At 40.0% G+C, this 23273-nt stretch overlaps 1 long non-coding RNA gene across 1 annotated transcript; it reads right to left on the reverse strand.

The window, feature by feature from the left end:
- Window positions 1-1144: 1144 nt before the first annotated feature.
- LOC311520810 lies at window positions 1145-23233 on the reverse strand. The gene is made up of 4 exons (XR_014711701.1): window positions 23086-23233; window positions 8065-8122; window positions 7059-7164; window positions 1145-1348 (listed from the first exon to the last, which is right to left on the reverse strand). It is a non-coding gene; the product is annotated as an uncharacterized lncRNA (long non-coding RNA).
- Window positions 23234-23273: the final 40 nt, after the last annotated feature.

Consider the following 23273-nt stretch of genomic DNA (forward strand, 5'->3'; position numbering starts at 1 on the left):
CCAAACACTGTAGGCATACCAGCAGCATAACAGGGATGTAATTACTTGTGAGGGAAATGTGTTTGTTATATAAGGTTTCAGAGTAGCAGCTGTGTTAGTCTGTATTCGCAAAAAGAAAAGGAGTACTTGTGGCACCTTAGAGACTAACCAATTTATTTGAGCATAAGCTTTTGTGAGCTACAGTTCACTTCATCGCTCTTCTAGATTATTTAAATTATGCATCCATACTATAAAAGCCTTTTAAATAAATAGTAAATAAAAGCTATTACATTTTTATATAACTAAAACCCACATGTAGTAAATGGTGTAATATAATTACTGCCTAATCTGTTAAATTAACCAGTTTTATAAGTGAGTAAATCTGCTGGGTGTTCATATATTGCAAGGCACATAACTTTGTGATTATATCGTTAAGGTTGAGAATATATTCCCTTTTAAATCAATGTTAATAGAATGTTTGTTAAAGTTGAACTTTAAATTTCCTGAGAATCTGGCATCATATTACCATTCAAATGCCAACTTTAAGTCTGCCCTTATACCCCCATCCATCTTCCACCCACAAGACACTCTACAACATCTATATTTCCAACATGGGCCCCAGATACTAGTGCTTTTTTTTTTTTTTAATTTCTCCTACTTTCCTTAGCTGATAATTGCATGTTATAACATCATAGACATACTATACAATAAATTTTTGCTAAATTTAACACTTGTTCACATTTTCCTATTGGTCTTCCTTTTCAATAAAAGCCGCGTTTTGCCCAACTGCGCGTGCTCTACAAAACAGCAGTTGAAAATCCTACATTCCTTTAAGAAGTAGTGCCCTGAAAAGCTGTGGTATGAAAATTAGCATTCCAGGCCTGCACCAATTTAAGTAAATGAAAAAACTTCCATTCACATTAATGGGAGCAGGAGCTGGATCCAAGCAAGTGCCAAGAATTTTAACATTAACATATGCACCTTTGTAGGTATATTGGATTGTCCATCACCACCAATAGCAATTCCAGTTCCAGAGTGAAAGCAGATGGAAAGTCCATCTATGAAGCAAAAAGGGTCTTTTAAGTTTGCATTTTCTATTTCATATCCTGTAAATACAAATACAAAACACATTAGTTATGATTCAAAATTACCATGTACACATATATTTGATGAGTGAAACAGATAAAAACCTATGATATGAAGTTGTACTATGCTGACATATACTCAGAAGAATCATCTCTTTCATATCAGCTTAAGAAATAAAGAACAGATCTCTGTATTCTGTTCTTTGAAACTGCTATCTGTGATCAGGCTCCTCCCAGTCTTGTGGTATTTTTCCATTCAAGATTTTCCAGTTGCAAAGAATCACCTGAAGTGAAGGAAAGAAGACAAAATTAGGTAATTTAATTTCATCTTGACTCCCTTTATTAATGCTGATGAATCTTATTATTTAACATTGATATAATGGTAGTGCTCTAAGACTCAGATCAGGGTCAGGGCCCTGTTGTGCTGGGCACTATACAAATATAGAGCTAGACATCATACCTGCCCCTGGATAATCAGTTAAACAAATTCAGACCTGCTGACTGGTTTTGAAAACTTCATATGTGATTTTCAATTTCTGTTATCCAAGGTTAAAAATTCTCACAGAACTACCTTCCTGTCTCTTACACTATCTACTATGGGGTGGGTGGGGGGGGGGGACAAAACAAAGTAGATATTGAGTACTGTGCATAATGCTGTAGGCTCTGCTGTTGCAGTCCCCAATTTTGGTCTCGAGCAATAAGCACTTTTATAAATCAATTTAATATTGAGCAGTCTAATGCTAGACCCTGAGATGTAAAATCTTGCAAATAAAATATAATAAATTTAACTTGCTTTACTAGTGCTTCTTGGCACATTGTGGACCAAAATGTTAATGGAATAAGCAAAATCTAAATTATTGAGCCATTTACAAAAATATGCATTTTTTTCATGCTCACTTATATTGAAGGAAGATAATAGCTATTTTACTGTTTTGCCACTACAGTTATACTTAGATGTAGATTTCAGAAAACAAACACATTGTCCCTTTGATTCTAAAATAAACTTGCAAGAGCCTTAGGAAACAAATGTCATTTCCAAATAAAGTCACCAGGAGTGAAAAATCACTACAAAACTGTAGGAGTCTCTACATGATCCTGCATCAGTTAAACCCCTATGTAGAAGCAGGTTTCAGAATAGCAGCCGTGTTAGTCTGTATCCGCAAAAAGAACAGGGCCAACCCTAATGGCCCTCCAAACAAGCTCTTGTGAAGGTAAAAAGGGCACACCAGGGTGCAGGATTGCTGTAGGCTCATTTGTCACTCTCAGAAAGTTACTACTTCTGTCCCTTTAAATTTCAGACAGCTGCTGTCCTCTGGCACTTGCCTAACTATTTGCATTGCGAACTATACACATTCAAGCCTGTAGCTTCCTGTGTTTGCATGTCAATTATGCTATTAGTATTTCTGCCTGCCAATGTGACATGGTAAAGATGTGCTTCTCTTAGCATCTTTTCTTAGAAATTAAATTAAAAACCAAAGCTCATATTGTGTTGATGAAGCTAGCTAAAAATCCCCTATATTTGACTCCATATGGGGCATTAATCTGTCTTGGGGAAACAGAAGGAATAGCCAGCACAGCTGTAGTTAGAATAAAAACCACAATTATATTAGAGGAGTTGTAAAGCATTAAGAACATTTCTTCAAAAGGCTCTTTTTTTTTCCTGATTACAAAGAACAGTGTTATGACAGAACCATTTTCTCTACTAAGGGGATTCACCATTATCTGACATTTTATCAGCTGCATCAAAATAATTAAGGTTTCAGAGTAACAGCCGTGTTAGTCTGTATTCGCAAAAAGAAAAGGAGTACTTGTGGCACCTTAGAGACTAACCAATTTATTAGAGCATAAGCTTTCGTGAGCTACAGCTCACTTCATCAGATGCATATCGTGGAAACTGCAGCAGACTTTATATACACACAGAGAATATGAAACAATACCTCCTCCCACCCCACTGTCCTTGAAAGCTACAACAACAATGTTGGATTTAATTATTTAATTATTTTGCAAAAAGAAAAGGAGTACTTGTGGCACCTTAGAGACTAACCAGAACATCTGGGGGGGGGTAGGAAAAAACAAGAGGTACCTTGCAAGGTAGCCTATTTCCTCTTGTTTTTTCCTACCCCCCCCCCCAGATGTTCTGGTTTAACTTGGATTTAAACTTGGAGAGTGGTCAGTTTGGATGAGCTATTACCAGCAGGAGAGTGAGTTTGTGTGTGTGGTTTTTGGGAGGGGGGTGGGGGGGAATGTGAGAAAACCTGGATTTGTGCAGGAAATAGCCCAACTTGATTGTCATGCACATTGTGTAAAGAGTTGTCACTTTGGATGGGCTATCACCAGCAGGACAGTGAATTTGTGGGGGGGGGGGGGGTGGAGGGTGAGAAAACCTGGATTTGTGCTGGAAATGGCCCAACTTGATGATCACTTTAGATAAGCTATTACCAGCAGGACAGTGGGGTGGGAGGAGGTATTGTTTCATATTCTCTGTGTATATATAAAGTCTGCTGCAGTTTCCACAGTATGCATCTGATGAAGTGAGCTGTAGCTCACGAAAGCTTATGCTCAAATAAATTGGTTAGTCTCTAAGGTGCCACAAGTACTCCTTTTCTTTTTGCAAAATAATTAAATCCAACATTGTTGTTGTAGCTTTCAAGTCCAATTTTAACAGATAAGACACATTCCGGCTATTTGAATCTAGAACCGTAGTCATTCAGCAAAAAACAGCATTTTAGAATTACACGTTAACTAGACTATCTAGCCTATACACTTTCTTAACTGGAAATCAGAAAGTCCGTACAAACACAAACAGCTATAAGAGATTATTTTTTATCATTTATTAACTGCTGACATTGTAGAGATTGAGAAATGGTGTGTAGAAACTGATGAAAAGACTGAGAAAGGGAATATATAGGAATGAACAATTGTTTTGGGGTAAATAAAGGTGAAAGGTGAAATGGAAGAAAAAATGTAAAAGATGAGGTGATGTGGTGAACAAGATAGCGGCTGGTGGTAGACTTGTGGTGTTTGTTAATAGTAAGGTACATTTTCCCATGCCATTGTGCCTGGTGCTGCAGGTTTCTTAATGTATCATTTGGGGTACACTCTACCACTCTGTAGGGACTATTTTGTATTTTCATTTTATCTCTGATGGATAGAAGCCAATGTACTGAACTGAAAATTATATTTCCATTTGTTTAGGAGAGGGTTCAGGACATGGATTGCAGAAAGTGTTGAGCCTCTGCCAGCCAGTATCTGTGAGCATTCTAGCTTTTAATTTTTCCTTTCATTTTTAATGATAATTCTATTCATATTTACAAACATATGTCACGTGGATAATCAAACAGAAAAAGAGAGTTAAAAACCCACAGAGAGTGAAAATAATTCATTGAAAAAAGAAAACAAAATGGAGTTAGGAAAAAGTAAAAGGAAATGGATGTCTGGATGGTGCAACACTTCCTTGCAGTTATGATCATGCATATATTTCTTCACCATTATATTTCCAAAAATTCTGCCCGTAGCTCCTGAAACCATTAAACTGATGTATCAGCCTCTCGAAATAGGTTATTTCTTTATGCACTGAAACAAATTCTTTAATATCGGTAGATCTGGATTTCACTCTTTTCATAGTAAAAACTTTTTCACACATTATGGACCAAATTTATGATGCCTGTAAAACAATGCAGCTCCATTGAGGTCAAGAGAGCTCTGCCAGTTTACACCTGCTGAGGGTCTGGCCCTGTAGCACTATCTGCAATTCACTTCAGTTGTGATGTGTTCTGAATTTCAGTGAAATCATGCAAGAGTATTCGGGCAAAATTTTGTAATCCTTGCATTTGCTCATGCTAGTATCCATGTTGTAGTAAACAGGAGTACTTGCATGAGTAAGGATTTCAGAGTTGGGTCCTTAGTTTTCTGGACTGAGAAATTACTGTTCCTCTAGCGTTTCCATGATCTGTACCATTTTGTGCTAAACAACCTATATTGGCAGGTATGTCCACAGCACATGCCCAATATCAGAAATGTCTGCTCAATACCTCTGCAGTAGATCATCCTCAGGACATGTTTTAACAATCTACTTTGAATCCAGTACATCATTTTGAACTAGACTCTCTCCAGCTAAATTCTGAGGTGTTTGCAGAAATCTTTCCCACTATTTGCTAGTGAAAGTTATATTTAAAGCAATTTCATATTTAAGTCTCCTATTAATCATGTTGTTGAGTATATTCATTACAAAACTAAGTTATGTGCTTCAGAAACTGAGTTCCCCCAAGCACTTTTGTAACAGTGCTGAACAAAAGACTACTGTCTAGTGCAAGGTTGTATCTGTGACGACATAGCAAAATCTGAAATATGATGAAGAGGGGTGTATTCATAATATGTTCATTTTACAAGTTTGATCTAAAGACATTAATAGATTGTGAATTGCTTAGTCCCAACGGTGATCTCATTGGAAGTAGTCTGGAAAGAGACTTCTGGAGAACAACTCAGGAATCACTGACAGTGCAATTCTAATGGAGTTGAATTTTCAGTGAACAGGAGGGCAGTTTGGGGGTAGAACTGCTGCCTGTTTTATGTGAAGAAAGAATGTTCTCCACCAATGGAAGAAACCCAGGAACCCTAAAGAAAATCTTCAGAATGCTTTTTCCTCAAAAGCTCTCATGGAGGAAGGTGATTCACCATCTGATAAGGATTAATTAATATTGTTCAAAGATAATAGTAAGGATTCATATTTGCCAGAATGTTGCCATTGATTATGCTTTACAGTGTTTCTTCCCCTCTATTTTCCCCATTATCTTTTTCTTCTTTTTTGGAGGGGCGGGGGTGGGGAGAACTTTCTTAGATAGGAATGTTTCTGGATTGAAAAATTGTGTATGTATATATACTCGAGTCAACACTAGATGAGTTTCTTCTGCTTTATTTCTCATATACTAGCTGGCGTAATTGTTGGCTATGAATAATATCTATTCTTCAACAACATATTCCCACTGCCCCTTCCCCTGCTGTTAAAATGGAGGGTTTAATGATAGCTTGTTTTAATTATGTTACTCCACCCCTGCTGTTAATAAAGTTGAATGGAGATTTAGCCACTTTGGTGTTTTAAGATATATGGCATCTAGCTCACACAGGGACTGATTATCCTGGTATTTTGTTACTGTGCCATACCAAATATGTGCACTCTTAAAAGATGTGGTTTTCACAGGATTAAATATTGTTATTCCTAAAATCCTGATTATATCTATAGTGTGATGAAAAGTTGAGGTGAATGAAGGCTGGCTGAGAGGAACATGCAGATATACATTATTTTATGGGATTAATCACTTGCACTGGGGCAAAGTGATATTACCAGTGAGTAGAAACAATAACTCTGATCCTCAGATGTGGCCAAGGGACCTGATCCTACACTGCATTATACCATTTTTTAGGTCAGTGGAGCCATACCAGCAGAAAACTGCTGTAATGGAGTGGAGATTCAGGCCCAAGGAGCACAAACTGGAATTCAGGAAGTGGGTAGGGGAGGGGGGGGAGTGGAAAAGTAGTCTACGCAAACAGATGCCAGTGGGCCCAAGAGATTGTTACTGGAGCTGGAGATTGCTGGAGCACAAGGAACCCCAGCTACACCTCATGTGCTGGCCTCAGCATGGAGTGGCATAGACTTTATTACACTGGCTCTCTACTTAATTTCTTAAACTATTAATAAATTGAAGTAAGATATTATAAAAAAGTTTACATCCATAGCTTAGTCAGCAAACTTTCTATATAGTTTTAAAGCTTTAAAAAAATAAAGATTTTAACTTATAAGGAAGTTTGTTCCTTTTGCTGATGGATCTCAATGATTAGCTATGAACTCTAACCTTGAAACAAGCTATTCAAAGTTCTCAGTTTTGCCTCAGTCTTCTATCTCCTTCATCTGTGAATTTGGGCAAACAATAGCACAGCTCCTCGCTCTTGATTCCTTAACCGTGTAAACACACAAACTCACAGTGAGCTTTCCAATACCTGGCTGACTTTGGATCACTTTGGACTCCTGGAGGAGATGCTTTAGAATGTTTCTTTCTTGGTTGCCTTAAATGTCATGTGGTCAATTCTTAAAATTCTGTAAAACCTGGAAGAAATGGGAATACTTATCTATTTTGCAGGGCTGTTGTAATGATTAATTAGTTAGTCTGCACTGTGATCAGAAGATATAAAGCACTAAGTAACGTTAACTATAATTAATTTTCTTTCACTTATCTTTAATACCAATGCTGTACCTTGTTCCTTTTTCTTTTGAATCTCTGTTTATTGGTTAGGCTTTATCTTTCAAAAACTGCTTTTAGTATAAAATAAATGAGCTCCAAAGTAACCTTAGGAATCATTAATTGTTTGCTCAATAGATTTTGCCCATGTATTTAAATAATGTAAATGTACATTCAGCTAGGGATGTTATATGGGATAAGGTTTGTGTCTGGTCTAGTCTTTTCCTCTATCTTTAATTCTTTTCCTCTTCCCTCATTCACAGCTAACTATCCTACCTTCAAGACTTCATAATTGAGTCTATCAGGACTCCACTCTATGCTGGGTGCAGGTGGCTACTCCATTGAAATATAATATACTTATGGGATTTCCTCATGAGACTCATTGACAGAGAAACCTAAAACACAAAGGGTACGTGCACACTGCTTATGGCAGCAATTGGCATGTACAGCACATACACTGCATATTCCCCAAGCCTGGATATAAATAGCATTTTAGACAGCGACACACTGCTTAGGCAATTAAAGACATGCCTGGACTATAGGGTATGTACCCTACATTGCTTTCTACACACCCAAGCAGTGCCTCCCCCATCTACACTGCTGTTTTTAGCAGTGTAGGTCCTGCTGCCGCCCTACTGACTGAGCCTTTCCCCATTGCATTCCCCCTACCAGAGCCTTTCACTGCTATGTGTTTCTACACACTACAGTACAGGTGCACCTCGCTCTATGCTGTGGTGGGTAGATATGTGTGTATGTAGTGCTCGTACCTTTCACAACGCTGCTTCCGCCGTTGTAGACAAGGCCTAAAAGTAGCAGACCCCAGGCCTATCAAGGAACAATAAAAGACCATTAGGAGTTAAAAAAAAAATCCCTTTTTTGTAAACAAGACTAGCACTATTAAAAATAAACCATGTGTAGTGACCCATATCTCTGCAAACTGAAGCTACTACCCTGCAGCCCTTACTCAGCTGGGCCTTTCGTGTAAGGGCTGTAGAATTGAACAATGAGCTGGGTACTTACTGTAGTCACTACTTAATGTAATTCTGTTCACTGGGTCAACATTTTACTTGTTTTTTACACTTAAAATTCTTAAGGCAATTTTAGAAATACAATCTTGGGTCTGATTCACAATTGCTTGACACAGTGCATAGGCTTAGGAAATCTCTTACATTATCATCATTAGGATATGTGGAATCTTCTCCACAATAAAGAAAAAGAAACTGAGAAGTGTGTGGAAAAACTCTAATTGAGTCAGGTGTGTATACTGAGTCTGCAAGTCAAGGGACAAGGATGTATTTGAAGTCATGGGAAGAAGCCTAAGAAGGAACTTAGATAATTTCACAGAAAGAGTTCTGTTTGGGTTGTTACATACAGTAAACCCATAACTAACTGTATGATCTGCGTTTGGGCCCAAAAACTCACTACTATTTGTTATATAGTTTATGTAAGTGAAGTTAGGGTGCACATCATTGTGATGTTATTGACATAAGCTATTACCCTACAGATCATAGTTGCAACCTCTGTTATATATTTGCAGCAAATATTGTACAAAGGTTGTCATTTGAAGTATCTATAAAGAGGTTATGATTTGCTGGTTATAATTATGATAGTTGTAAGTGTGTACCATTTTTGTATTTGAAGTTATGAATATGGGCTATGTACTTGAATATCAAATGTGTTTGATTCCAAGTAGCTTCAGTGAAGCATTTGGTCAGCTTCTTGAGAAGGGACTATTCTCAGTAAGTGCCCAAACCAGAAACACTTAACTGACAATGGACTTTGGGAGATGCCAATCCACATCTGAGCTTTCCTGGGAACGTTCAACCTAACACGTAAACAATGGCGTCGGCCTGTAAAGAACTGAGTCATGCATGGACATGTGGCTTGCCCATGTGACTCCAACCTCCATCTTGCTGCTGTGATTTTCCACAGTCAGAACAAAGAGGTGTCCTTCCATAGGCAGAGACTATAAAAGGCTGCTGCATCTCCTCCATCTTGTCTTCAATCCTGCTTCTTACTTCTGGAGGAACCTTGCTACAAACTGAAGATCTGAACAAAGGACTGAATGACCCATCCCAGCTGTGGATGTACTCCAGAGACTTGATTTGAACCTGCAGTTTATTCCATCACTGCTACAAGCCTGAACCAAGAACTTTTCCATTATTGTATGTAATTGATTCCATTTAACCAATTCTAGCTCTCATCTATATCTTTTTTCTTTTATGAATAAACCTGTAGATTTTAGATTCTAAAGGATTGGCAACAGCATGATTTGTGGGTAAGATCTGATTTGTATATTGACCTGGGTCTGGGGATTGGTGCGTTGGGATCAGGAGAACCATTTTTCTTTTACTGGGGTATTGGTTTTCATAACCATTCATCCCTGTAACGAGTGGAACTGGTGGTGATTCTGGAAAACTGGAGTGTCTAAGGGAATTGCTTGTATGACTTATGGTTAGCCAGTGGGGTAAAACCGAAGTCTTCTCTGATTGGCTGGTTTGGTTTACCTTGCTGTGCAAAGGAACCCCAGCCTTGGGCTGAAACTGCCCTGTTTTAAGCAATTTATCCTGAATGTGGTACTCTCAGTTGGGTCCCACCAAAGCCAGCATTGTTACAATCATATCTATTTACAATAGTGTTAAATTTCTTTTATACTGTAAGACCAATGTATATTTAAGACACCAACAGCCACGAATGTGAAACAAGTATTTACTGTTTTGATATTACACATTATTGGAATCATTAGCAGATGTATTTAAAATGTGATACACCTTCTGACAATATACTGGTAGGCTATAATATGTCCTTATAACATGGATACAATTTATTTATTCATTTTTAAGTGAATTTAGTGTTGGTTTGGCAGAGCTGAAGATGGAAATAATCTGTCCACAAAAAAAGCATTGCACAGGCAACAACAATGCAAACTTCTTTCACACTTCCCCAACACTTTATCTCACCCATGATCTGCCAAAATCACTTACAGCACTGAGGGAAAAAAGCAATGTCTATGCCATTCAATGATAAGGATGCCAATATTGGTAACTGTTTTTGTTTAATCCTCTGTTCACCAAGGACTGAACTAAGACCAGCAATTTGGTTTTTAATATATTTGTTCTGTAGCATTTTTGTATTTTGTTAATGTTTAAAACGTTTAAGTATGAACTACTGTCGATATGCATTACATAGCTCTATATACATCTCCAGCTTACTGAGACTATTTTTTTAAATTGGAATTTATCTTGGTGAATGGGTGGAGGGAAAAAAAGAAAACCTTGGAAATAACTATGAATAAGATTGTAGCCTGAAGGAGTTAATGGGCTGATTTCCATTTTCAAAAGAGCTCTTCAAAGACTTTCATCCTTTATGCTGCCAGCATGCTCTTCCATTTGCAAAGTAAAATCCCCATGCATATCTCCAGATACAGACTGTGCTTCCTATACACTAGAGGAAAAGGGGAGGCTAGCATTCGGCTTAGCCTATGAAACAAAAAATGAAATAACGGTCTGGAGCAAATGATACACATTTCAAATAAGCAAGGAGCCAAAAGGCCTATAAAATATATTTTCAAATATTTAGTTACTCAAGTATATGTAACTGTACTTAAATGATGCTATGTACTCTGTGTGGTCTGCCAGTGAGGGTGCCATTGTGTTGTGCAAGTATGTGCAAGCAACAGAAGGATGTGATCCAAAACTATTTAAGTGCATAAAGTGCTTTTTCTTCTGTTTGGAAACAGCTAGTGACAACTGCATGGGTAGTGAGAGCAAAATTAAGAAAATCTTCAAAGCATAACAGCAAATACCACAAAATGAGAGCACAGGACTAGAAACTGAGCCTCTTGTCCTCTACACAACAGTGTAGTGCAATAATACTAGATCAGAATATCAGCCCTAATGAACATTTTAATTCAATATTTGAATAATCAACTGTTTCATCTCTAAGGCCCCCAATTTAACAAAGTACCTAATGTGCCCAATTTCAAGCATTTGATTAGTGCCAATGCTTATGTACCTTACTGAATTAAGGCCTAACACAGCAGTTTGCAGAGTTAAAAATAAAGATTTGCCAAAAATAATAAAAAAAACCCTACCTCCTCCCTCCCACACAACACTTAATGTTCTTTTTTTGTATAAATGCCCTACCCTTAGATGAATCATCTTGTTATAAAAAAGAACATGAAGAACCACTTTATTCTTACTGGTACTCATTAAAGCAGGGACCCAATCATGCAAAATGCCAAATCCCTTCAAGTCTTAGTGAAGCCTGTCTTGCAGTAAGAAAAGGAGTACTTGTGGCACCTTAGAGACTAACCAATTTATCCGAGCATGAGCCTTCGTGAGCCACAGCTCACCTCATCGGATGCATCTGTGGCTCACAAAGGCTCATGCTTGGATAAATTGGTTAGTCTCTAAGGTGCCACAAGTACTCCTTTTCTTTTTGCGAATACAGACTAACACGGCTGTTACTCTGAAACCTGTCTTGCAGTAGGTGCTCAGCACCTTACAAGATCTGGCTCTTGGTTACCAGGTCTATTTATTTTTCCATACTTTATGTTAAGAGGCCAGAGCTTAATAATAAAATGAACCTAGTTTCCTTTGACTGTGCTACACAAGGAACTGCCAGGTTATGCTGCCCTTATTATCTTTTTACATAAGTCTGGTGAGAGAAGGACAAAGGGGCAGCAGACATAAGTTAAACTCCACATTTCAATGTGAGCATTTTCACTGGGTTTGTGAGCTGGTATGTGATCACTTAGCTCACAGATCACCAGGTAAGTAGAAAGTGAAATCAAATTCAAGACTACCTTCAAACACTCAGAATAATGGAAACCATATTAGAAGATGGAAATAAATACAGTACAATAAGTTGGGGTATTAAACATAAAAACTAAGTCGGTCGCCTTATGTTTACTGTCGTGAAAGAAAAATAAAGAAAGCAACTAACTGATAACTTTATTACCACTAAACCATAATAACAACAAAAATGTGGGATTTTTTTCTTTTCTGTGTTCATGAAGTCAAGACTCTTTTGAAACGAACAGAATTTTAAAGAGAAACTGTCATACCTTGTCAAGTATCAGAGGAATAGCTGTGTTAGTCTGGATCTGTAAAAGTGGCAAAGAGTCCCGTGGCACCTTATAGACTAACAGACGTATTGGAGCATAAGCTTTTGTGGGTGAATACCCACTTCGTTGGATGCATATAGTGGAAATTTCCAGAGGCAGGTATAAATATGCAAGCAAGAATCAGGCTAGGGATAAGGAGGTTAGCTCAATCAGGGAGGATGAGGCTCTCTTCTCGCAGTTGAAGTGTGAATACCAAGAGAGGAGAAACTGATTTTGTAGATGGCTAGCCATTCACAGTCTTTGTTTAATCCTGAGCTAATGGTGTCAAATTTGCAATTTATTTGGATGTCATCCTGCAGCAAAAAAAAACCTTCAGGACCAGACTTCAAAGAGAAACTGCTGAGTTTCAGTTCATTTGCAAATTTGACACTAACTACAAAAGCAGTTTCTCCTCCCTTGGTCTTCACACCTCATCTGCTAGAAGAGAGCCTCATCCTCCCTGATTGAACTAACCTCTTTATCCCTAGCCTGATTCTTGCTTGCATATTTATACCTGCCTCTGGAAATTTCCACTACATGCATCCATCAAAGTGGGTATTCACCCACGAAAGCTTATGCTCCAATACATCTGTTAGTCTATAAGGTGCCACGGGACTCTTTGCCGCTTTTATTAAAGAAATACTATGTTGTCTCTGAAAGTCAGTGGGAGCTACTGGGTATGCAGTAAACTTGAAAAGCAGGCCACCTGTTTAGTGAACTTTAGATATGGATTGAAGAGCTTACCTTTAGGCTTCCATTTTTGAAAATGGTAGGTTTCAATGTATTTTGTGTAAAAGAACAAGATTTTGAAGTTTCATAATTTTATAGTCATTTTTGTCTATACCTCTTGGAAGCTTGAAAATGAAATTGGTTTCCTCATTGTACGTTAGTAGGGTTGCCACCAATGTTCCCTCTAATTTTTGACAGGCCGTGTATGCAAAAAATTTCTTCTGTGCAAATTTTTGTGTGCACGGTGTTTCGCCATGTGCGTGGGGTTTAGGATCTGTGTGTGCGTGCACACACACACAGCTTAGAGGGAACAGTGGTTGCCACCATCAGTTGGACACATTATTTCTTCCCTGAAGGATCTCTTGGAAAGCCAACCTCGTCAGATTTGGGTGGGCCTGTATAAGAGTGTTTGACTTCAGTGGGAGTTGCTGGGGGCTCAGTACTTTTGAAAATTAGTCCACTTATTCAGAGGCCTAAATACAGGGACCTGGGCTTTAGACACCCTTTAAAAAATACACAAACCCTCAGTAAAACACACAAAATGGTTATGTTCCAATGAGATAGCTGTAGCTGAGCTGAAATATGTGTAATCACAAATGAGGAAAATCCCCCTACTTTCTATGAGATCTTAAAATGCAGTACAATGGCGCAATCCTGCAACCCCTATTCAAACCAGTGGGAGCACTGATCAGTGGGACAACTCGTGTGAAAATGAACTTCTTGTGCGACGGAAGGTTGCAAGATCAGACTCTGTTGGTAAGGTACTGTCCTCAATGAAACCATAAATGAAAATATTGAGGTTTATAAAATGCTACAATTATGTTTTTATTACAATTTTGGTATAACCATTTTTGTGAAACTGTCATCATCAGCAGATATTTCTATTTCAGAACAGAATTATCCTTTTCATTTTTGGGATTTTAAGAGAAAATTAGTGACCCTAGTTGTCCTTATTGTTTTGATTTTAAATCTCAGACTTCACAGAAGGAATTATAAGTCTCTTTTACTGCTATGTTGGGTAACTGTTTAATAGTTTGAGAGTATTACTTGTAGGAATTGAAATCTTGTATCAGGGACTCTTAGATTAAATTACAATCTATTAATCTGTAATGATTTATGACCTTCCATTTTGTGTAAGCTCACCAAAGCTGTGGTAGGTTGTGGAACTTGGTTCTCTAGCAGGCAAGCTAATTTCCATGGCCTGGCTAATTTTTTCTAACAGCAGAGAGCAGATTGCATATAAATGAGTCCTTCCACACCAGTTCAACTTCCTGCCTGATTCATTATGGTTAAAACTTGGACATCCATGGTAATTTTTTCTTATAATTAAAAATGAATACACCTTTAGGATGGATTAATTTTGATTTGCTATATCAGGCTTATTTATAACCACCGGCAATAATGCAGGTCTTCACCTTCCAAAGATAGGGGATACAGTATTTAAAACAAAAAAGCCTATCAATATACCTCAATCCTGGAAACATTAATTATGATTACGCTCTGGAAGTGTCAATTCATAGAGTGTGCGCACAGCTGGTACCTAGGGAGCCAAGAATTTTAGATGAATAGCACCCTTAGTAATGATAATATAACTGCTCTCTGCAGAACTACTGAAATATTCATTATGCAACCTTCACTTACACAGAAGTCAGCAGGGCTACTTATGGAGTAAGGAACTACTCAATGTAACGTATTGAATGTAAGGAATAACGCAATAGAGGTATAGAGAAAGTACCATTTTAAATGGCATAAAACAGTTTCACACAGTGCATGCACACTGCACTAGAATATTTCTGGGATGTAGTGGAGACATAGGCTCGTGATTTCCCTACACCCGCCCTGAATTTTTGCAACACCCCCCCCCCAGTTTTGTGAACTAGTTACATGCCAATTTAGTGACTGTTTGGAAATTTGAATTGAAACTGAAACATTAATACAAACTTTAAAAGCATATACAGTATGATAAAATACGTGTATCTGAAAAAGTATAATAGATTTGACAAGTATGAACATAAACTAGCTTCCTTATACAGCTGTTGTTTTTTATGACAATGTCAATGCATTCATTTCGGTGATGTTGGCCCACCTAATAATTGCAGATGATGATTTGTAAGCGAAGTCTAAAAGAGCTCTCCGTGACAGCTAGTGATGAGCTGGCGCTGGGGGGAAAGGCTTCAGGACCAGATTGTATTTACATTCACACCTAATCTAACTAGGTATCCAGCAAACAGAGCTGTGTTGTCCAAGTGATAGATTTTGGCTGGGGTTGAGTTACAAATCACTTGAATGCCGCGGGGTGGGGGGGAGTGAAATGTTGTTGTTCTTATTGTATGAGTAAAGGGCAGTAGAACTGTACTGAGCCTGTGCTGATTGAGGGCAATCAAGAGAGAGGGTGGGGACCTGTCCCTCTCCACTGTTTAAAGACAGAGCTGATTAGGCTCCATAGATAGTTTTTTGTTGTGTTAAGTGACCACTGCAGCTGTGCTATCCACAGCCTCAGAAACAACTCTGACATCATAATCAAAAAGGCTGATAAAGGAGGTGCTGTTGTCATCATGAATAGGTCGGAATATGAACAAGAGGCTGCTCGGCAGCTCTCCAACACGAGTTTCTACAAGCCATTACCCTCTGATCCCACTGAGAGTTACCAAAAGCAACTACAGCATTTGCTCAAGAAACTTCCTGAAAAAGCACAAGATCAAATCCGCACAGACACACCCCTGGAACCCCGACCTGGGGTATTCTATCTACTACCCAAGATCCATAAACCTGGAAATCCTGGGCGCCCCATCATCTCAGGCATTGGCACCCTGACAGCAGGATTGTCTGGCTATGTAGACTCCCTCCTCAGGCCCTACGCTACCAGCACTCCCAGCTACCTTCGAGACACCACTGACTTCCTGAGGAAACTTCAATCCATCGGTGATCTTCCTGATAACACCATCCTGGCCACTATGGATGTAGAAGCCCTCTACACCAACATTCCACACAAAGATGGACTACAAGCCGTCAAGAACACTATCCCCAATACTGTCACGGCTAACCTGGTAGCTGAACTTTGTGACTTTGTCCTTACCCATAACTACTTCACATTTGGGGACAATGTATACCTTCAGATCAGTGGCACTGCTATGGGTACCCGCATGGCCCCACAGTATGCCAACATTTTTATGGCTGATTTAGAACAACGCTTCCTCAGCTCTCGTCCCCTAAAGCCCCTACTCTACTTGCGCTATATTGATGACATCTTCATCATCTGGACCCATGGAAAAGAAGCCCTTGAGGAATTCCACCATGATTTCAACAATTTCCATCCCACCATCAACCTCAGCCTGGTCCAGTCCACACAAGAGATCCACTTCCTGGACACTACAGTGCTAATAAACAATGGTCACATAAACACCACCCTATACCGGAAACCTACTGACCGCTATTCCTACCTGCATGCCTCCAGCTTTCACCCTGACCACACCACACGATCCATCGTCTACAGCCAAGCTCTGCGATACAACCGCATTTGCTCCAACCCCTCAGACAGAGACAAACACCTACAAGATCTCTGTCAAGCTTTCTTACAACTACAATACCCACCTGCAGAAGTAAAGAAACAGATTGATAGAGCCAGAAGAGTTCCCAGAAGTTACCTACTACAGGACAGGCCTAACAAAGAAAATAACAGAACGCCACTAGCCGTCACCTTCAGCCCCCAACTAAAACCCCTCCAACGCATTATTAAGGATCTACAACCTATCCTAAAGGATGACCCAACACTCTCACAAATCTTGGGAGACAGGCCAATCCTTGCCTACAGACAGCCCCGCAACCTGAAGCAAATACTCACCAACAACCACAAACCACACAACAGAACCACTAACCCAGGAACTTATCCTTGCAACAAAGCCCGTTGCCAATTGTGCCCACATATCTATTCAGGGGACACCATCACAGGGCCTAATAACATCAGCCACACTATCAGAGGCTCGTTCACCTGCACATCCACCAATGTGATATATGCCATCATGTGCCAGCAATGCCCCTCTGCCATGTACATTGGTCAAACTGGACAGTCTCTACGTAAAAGAATAAATGGACACAAATCAGATGTCAAGAATTATAACATTCATAAACCAGTCGGAGAACACTTCAATCTCTCTGGTCACGCAATCACAGACATGAAGGTCGCTATCTTAAAACAAAAAAACTTCAAATCCAGACTCCAGCGAGAAACTGCTGAATTGGAATTCATTTGCAAATTGGATACTATTAATTTAGGCTTAAATAGAGACTGGGAGTGGCTAAGTCATTATGCAAGGTAGCCTGTTTCCTCTTGTTTTTTCCTACCCCCCCCCCCAGATGTTCTGGTTTAACTTGGATTTAAACTTGAAGAGTGGTCAGTTTGGATGAGCTATTACCAGCAGGAGAGTGAGTTTGTGTGTGTATGGGGGTGGGGGGGATGTGAGAAAACCTGGATTTGTGCAGGAAATAGCCCAACTTGATTGTCATGCACATTGTGTAAAGAGTTGTCACTTTGGATGGGCTATCACCAGCAGGAGAGTGAATTTGTGTGGGGGGGTGGAGGGTGAGAAAACCTGGATTTGTGCTGGAAATGGCCCACCTGATGATCACTTTAGATAAGCTATTACCAGCAGGACAGTGGGGTGGGAGTAGGTATTGTTTCATATTCTCTGTGTATATATAAAGCCTGCTGCAGTTTCCATGATATGCATCTGAGGAAGTGAGCTGTAGCTCACGAAAGCTTATGCTCTAATAAATTGGTTAGTCTCTAAGGTGCCACAAGTACTCCTTTTCTTCTTACTGCAGCTGAAATCACTGATAAGCAGGTCTAAGTGCTTAGTCTTGCTGTGTGACAGTGTTTCTGTGGAAGACACAGCCCAAACTGCACTAGCTGCGAGGTTCTCCCACTGAGAACTCAGCTGAAATCACTGAGAGCTGGGTGGAACCTCAAGAGACCAACTCACAGAGGTCACAGTGGCAGGTGGCAGCAGAAGGTGACCATTGGCAACAGAGTGGTGGAGTGAACAGTGGCACAACAAACAGCAGTGGCCAGAGCGAACAGTGAGCAGCTGGAGGAACGAGCAAGGTGCCTTCTTGCCCCCCACCTGGGAAGTGTAATCACGTGAAAGCACCTCTGAATTCTGACAGGTTTCAGAGTAGCAGCCATGTTAGTCTGTATCCACAAAAAGAAAAGGAGTACTTGTGGCACCTTAGAGACTAACCAATTTATTTGAGCATAAGCTTTCATGAGCTACAGCTCACTTCATTGGATGCATGCAGTGGAAAACAGAGTGGGGAGATTTTATATACACAGAGAACATGGAACAATGGGTGTTACCATACACACTGTAAGGAGAGTGATCAGGTAAGGTGAGCTATTACCAGCAGGAGAGAAAAAAAACCTTTTGAAGTGATAATCAAGGTGGGCCATTTCCAGCAGTTGACAAGAACGTGTGAGGAAAGAGGGGGGGGGGGAGGGAATAAACATGGGGAAATAGTTTTACTTTGTGTAATGACACATCCACTCCCAGTCTTTATTCAAGCCTAATTTATATTTTTTTTTAGAAATCTAGACCTGTTATGGTATTTTGGTGTAACTTGCATTATCCTTATGTTAAATTTGCATTATACTAACAAAACATTTACTTTATTCATATCTCTTTTATATGTTGCAGGTCAAAGTGAAAATGAGAAGACAAAAAACAATACAACAATTTTTCCACTCAAAGGCCTCAAAAACTAACCAAGGTGAAGAACGCATCAAGAACCAAGAATATAGCAACATGTCATCTGAAGGTTCAAGTGGTGTATCTACATCAGACCAGCCTGAAGCACAAATACAGCTACCTATTGAAGAAACAGTGTCTCCAAAACCTAAAGGCAGTGAATGTTTGTTGGTCAAAGTGTTCCCATTTATTGAAGTTACAAAAGATGGCTCCTGGTGCACCTGTTGCAAAAAAGCTTGCGAAGAAGGAAAGCTTCCCAATGCTATAATTGGTAAAAGTGGAGGAGCTTGGTTTGTCAGACCGATCAGCAAAGCCAGTGCTGACAAACTATGTGAAAAGGCTGCAAAACACCAGGCCTCTGGTGCAGAAAGTCTTATAAGCCCACTTTCAAAGCCAATTTTAGAAGTACTTAATGAGTCTGTTAAGAATGCTGGAGACACAACACAGTTCATGCTAACAAACATGGCTGTGGCATCCTACTTTCTATTTAAGCAAGAGATACCACACATTACAAACTGGAGGCCAATGCTAAGTGCATTGTCACTTATTCATCCTGAAGTTGAACACTGGTTCTGAACAAGACCAGCAAATGCTCACTATTTGTCTGCAACAAACTCAACTGACTGGCTAGAAGCATGCAGTGCAACAGTGAAAGACTCAACAGTTGAAAAAGTGAAGAACTCTCTCACCACATTCAAAAAATTTGCATACATGGATGATGAATGCACCAATGCAAATGGGCATCAAGTATTAAGTCATTGTGTACGTTATCTTGATGTCAGGGGTAGGCCAGTAGAAGCATTTCTAGATGTTCAAGTCATAGAAGACACATCAGCTGCATCTGTGACAACCCACATCTTAGAAGAGTTAAATGCTTGTCAATTGGACCCCAAACAGATGGTTGCTTGTGCATTTGATGGAGCTGCAAACTTCTCTGGAAGACATGGTGGAGTACAAGCTTTGCTCAGAGAAAAGTGTAACCCTAATCTCTCCTGTATACACTGCAGAGGCCATCTACTCCAACTAGCGCTAGTACGATCTGCAGAATCTTCAAAAGACATTTAAAAAAAGGTAAAAATTTAATGTCTTCATTGGTTTCAGAGTAACAGCCGTGTTAGTCTGTATTCGCAAAAAGAAAAGGAGTACTTGTGGCACCTTAGAGACTAACCAATTTATTTGAGCATGAGCTGTAGCTCACGAAAGCTCACTTCTTCATTATATTCTTTTTTCAGCAAGAGTCCAAAAAGACTGAATATCTTGGAAAATATAGACGATACACTGGGACTGAAGTTCAAATTAGTCCAACCTGGGAAAACCCGCTGGCTTTCTCATGAGCAATCCTTGGCTGTTGTCTTAAAATTACTCCAGCCGTTATTACTGGCTTTGGAAAGTATCTACCAAAATGGGATGGATCTAAGTAGTGAGGCTGGTGGATTACTTTTTCTACTACGTTCAGAGAAGACTATTGCCCTTCTCTCTCACGTAAGTCTACTGTTGAAACCACTTGGGTCATTAAACAATGCCATTCAGGCATCTGCTACAACAGTAGTAGATCTTTGTCCAGCAACAGAAGCTACTTGGATCAATCAGAGAGGTATCCATTGAAAAAGTTCTGGAAGAAGCAAAGACTTCAGTCCAGAAGTTGACTAATGAAGGCATTTATATTGAAACCTTAAGTGAAGAAGACAAGAAGTGTTTCTTAAGACAACTGAAAAAGTACACAGACTTGATTCTTAAAAATCTACAACAGTGACTTCTAGATTCTACTCAACCTCTATGTAGCTTTTACAGATGCCTGTCCTATAAAACACCGACAGTTGAGTGGAGTGAGGCAGTACCAGCAATGGGGCTGCCATGTGCTCAAGACAGAATAGAGAATTTGAACACAGAGTGGAATATCATACAACATATGAATGAAGATTTCACTTCAACTTCTTTTTTATCATCACTAGTGGCTCAACCCGATGATCTTTGTGCTCTGTTTCCTGGGATGAAAGAAGTAGGAATTCATCTCTTGCTACTCCCAGTCACAACAGCTACAGTTGAGCGTTCTTTTTCATCATTGAACAGAATTTTGTGTTCTGAAAGAAGTCGCCTCTGCCTGATCATGTGAATGAACTAATGAGCATATCAGTTGAAGGAATGGAAGTACCGGATACACGAGAAGCCACCAAAGATGAACGCATTGCATTTCAGAAGTTCATTAACCGAGTTGTGCAAAATTATAACAAGAAACCAAGAAGGATGTAGACATAGTGCTTCATAGAAGGCTTGAGTAGCTAACTTTAATTTGTGTGATGATTTTAAAACATGAGTTAAATCTAATAAAATGGTCATGAAACTGGTCATGAAACCTTTTTCAGTTTTTACTATGGTGCCATACAGCCCACCTTCACCCTTACAGTCTCACCCCTCATCGGCCCTGACACCCACCCTGTAAATTCGAACACCCTCCCCCCATAATTTCAATTCCTGGGGAAACCACTCCTTCAAACATGAAGGTGGATCACTGCATTATTTCAGGGAGGCTTAATACAGGTGTAAAGGTCTGCTTGTATGTACCAGTTGCAGGATCAAGGCCTTAGCCATTCACTGACTTACTGCTTTGTGTGTCAAGCTTAAGACATTTAATTTAAAAATGCTGAATGCAAGCACTTAAACATTTGCTTAACTTTACTACTGTGAACAGTCCTCTCGAAATTAATATTTGTATTCACTAGTATTCTCATTTAGTGGGCCTCCAAGATAAATTTAAGAAACACATTTCTGAACTTTTAGTTTGAATGATCAGCAACTTGTTAGAAATAATTTAAGAGTTAGTTGTGCACAGTTCCTTTTCCTATTTAGATCCCACCTCTCTTCACCCACCCATTTATTACCCAACTGGTCCACAAGCAAACTGTGCACAAGTTACATTCCTCTTAACATCTTTAGGGTGGATTGGCATACAATGTAATATACACCACCGAGAAACCCCAAAGTAATCTCAGACCTGCCAACATTCACTCATTTGGAAAGAACTACTTACTCATTTGCATTGAAATTGTGGAACCCTTCAGGAGGAGGGATAGCTCAGTGGTTTGAGCATTGGCCTGCTAAATCCAGGGTTATGCATTCAATCCTTAAGGGGGCCATTCAGGGATCTGGGGCAAAAATTGGGGATTAGTCCTGCTTTGAGCAGGGGGGGTGAACTAGATGACCTCCTGAGGTCCCTTCCAACCCTGATATTCTATGATTCTAACCCTTACTCATGTTGGTGAGCATTTACTCTTATGATTATTTCTATTTAATAGGAAAACTTGGGAAAGCAAGTACTCACCAATGTAAGGGTTGCACAATCTAGCTGTTGGTATTAATTTTGAATCTGCATAAAAAACCTATTAAAAGGGATTTGGTAGAGTGTTTTACCAAGACAAAAACATCAAGGAGTCCTTGTGGCACCTTAGAGACTAACAAATTTATTTGGGCATAAACTCATTGAGTTTGTCACAGCTGGATCATCCCATTACAGAAGGGGCACTGCAGTCTTCTTCACTATCAGCTTCCCAAAAGCCAACCAAAGCTACTTTTTCTCTGTAAGATTTGAAAATTACAGTTAATTTTATTCCAAAAGCATGACAACAGCACCAGCATCTAGAGGATCTCTAGCTCCTCTTCTTTGCATGTTATAACAAATCTGCTTTCAGTTATTGATGCTGTTCATTGTCCAGGAGCTTTTCCAGTGAGAGCAATGTTCTTTCCTTGCCTCTAGTGTAGTTTGTCCCCCTTTTCTCCAGATTGTTTACAATGAGAATTCAGCATGGGAAAGCACTACACGGCAGGATGTTTTCAAGGATTTCCCTAGCTGGGAACACCCCAGACCCGCTTAAAAGGAGTTTCTCAGCTGCTTGTACCCTGCCTGCACCAACTCTTCCTCCTCTCTCAGACAGCGTTGTCTGAAGAAAAACTCTCCCAAAATCAAGAGACGGTTTATGCTCCCAAAGACACCTTTCCCCTAGCAGACTCTCCTTCTCTTTGATCTCTTATGACAGCTCAGGAGGTTTCTCCGTGAAATACCCCCTGCACCGGGAGCTCTTCCCACTCACGCCCCAACACACGGCGTTATTCTATTACATATGTTGTCGCCCCCCACCGCCCGGCGCGGGGACATTCTGCACCCCCACATCCCACCCCACAGCCCGGCGCGGGGACAGACACCCTGCACTCCCCACCCCATCGCCAGAGCGGGGACGCTGCCTGCCTGCACCCCGGTGTCTCTCCCAGCCCAGGCTGCCTCAGGCGGGGTTCGCCGGGAGACGTGAGCAGTGGCTCGTCGGGCGCTGGGGAGGCCGCTCCAGCGGGCGCGGTGCGCGGCTGGCTCCCGGCGCTGCTCTGCGGGGAGGGACGGGAGGCGGAGCCG

Source organism: Lepidochelys olivacea (genome assembly GCF_965140295.1).
Source record: "Lepidochelys olivacea isolate rLepOli2 genome assembly, chromosome: 5".
NCBI lineage: Eukaryota > Metazoa > Chordata > Testudines > Cheloniidae > Lepidochelys > Lepidochelys olivacea.